General features: G+C 44.3%; 1 pseudogene; it reads left to right on the top strand.

Annotated features, from left to right (window-relative positions):
- The first annotated feature begins 293 nt into the window (after positions 1-293).
- LOC133363478 (5S ribosomal RNA) lies at positions 294-412 on the top strand (annotated as a pseudogene).
- Positions 413-809: the final 397 nt, after the last annotated feature.

Here is an 809-nt window from a genome sequence, read left to right as displayed (position 1 = left end):
AATGCCTCCACTTTATGTACAGAAATATTGCGGTGGCCATGTGCTCTACTTTGTAGAGGACAATCCTCTGTTTGAAAGGCTGCCTTGTCCAAGTCTCATTTAAAGATAAAGAACCGTGAAAAGGGACCTTGAAAACTTGGACAGCAGACTAAACAGCCACACATAACGCACCTAGGCTGCAATCCCATACATGTCTACTCAGAAGTAAGCTTTGTTGGGTTCAATGGGACTTACTCCCAGGTAAGTATGTATTGGATTGCAGCCCTAGTCACCTTCTTCACCACCATGGGGAAATATATTCTCCTACTATGCTGAACACGCCCGATCTTGTCTGATCTCGGAAGCTAAGCAGGGTCAGGCCTGGTTAGTACTTGGATGGGAGACCGCCTGGGAATACCGGGTGCCATAGGCAAAGACAATGGTAAGCCACCTCTGTATACCTCTTACCACGAAAACCCTATGAATATATCCAAAAAAGATTCATAGGGTCGCCATAAGTTGCAATTGAATGGAAGGCATATAACAACAACAAAAGTTAAATTATATCCATTATTTCTAAATATTCATTAACATATGCTAATGTTGCACAAGGCAGATCTATGCCCTCTTTTGTCCTTGCTTTTTTGGTGCTGCGTAAGTGGCCACCCTAAGAAACAGACTTCCAAGAAAGAAGGTCAGACTGGAAGAAGCAATGCCATTATTTTTGCCTGTCTGGAGGGATGAAGAAGATTGGAAAGACGCATGTGGCATCAAGGAGAGAGAGGGAGCAGGCAAAGACAACAAGAGGCACCTGTTCCAGCTGGACTGTC

Source organism: Rhineura floridana, chromosome 8 (assembly GCF_030035675.1).
Source record: "Rhineura floridana isolate rRhiFlo1 chromosome 8, rRhiFlo1.hap2, whole genome shotgun sequence".
In the NCBI taxonomy this organism is placed as follows: domain Eukaryota; kingdom Metazoa; phylum Chordata; class Lepidosauria; order Squamata; family Rhineuridae; genus Rhineura; species Rhineura floridana.
Note: the sequence above shows the minus strand (reverse complement) of the source record. Positions and strands in the feature narration are given on the sequence as shown.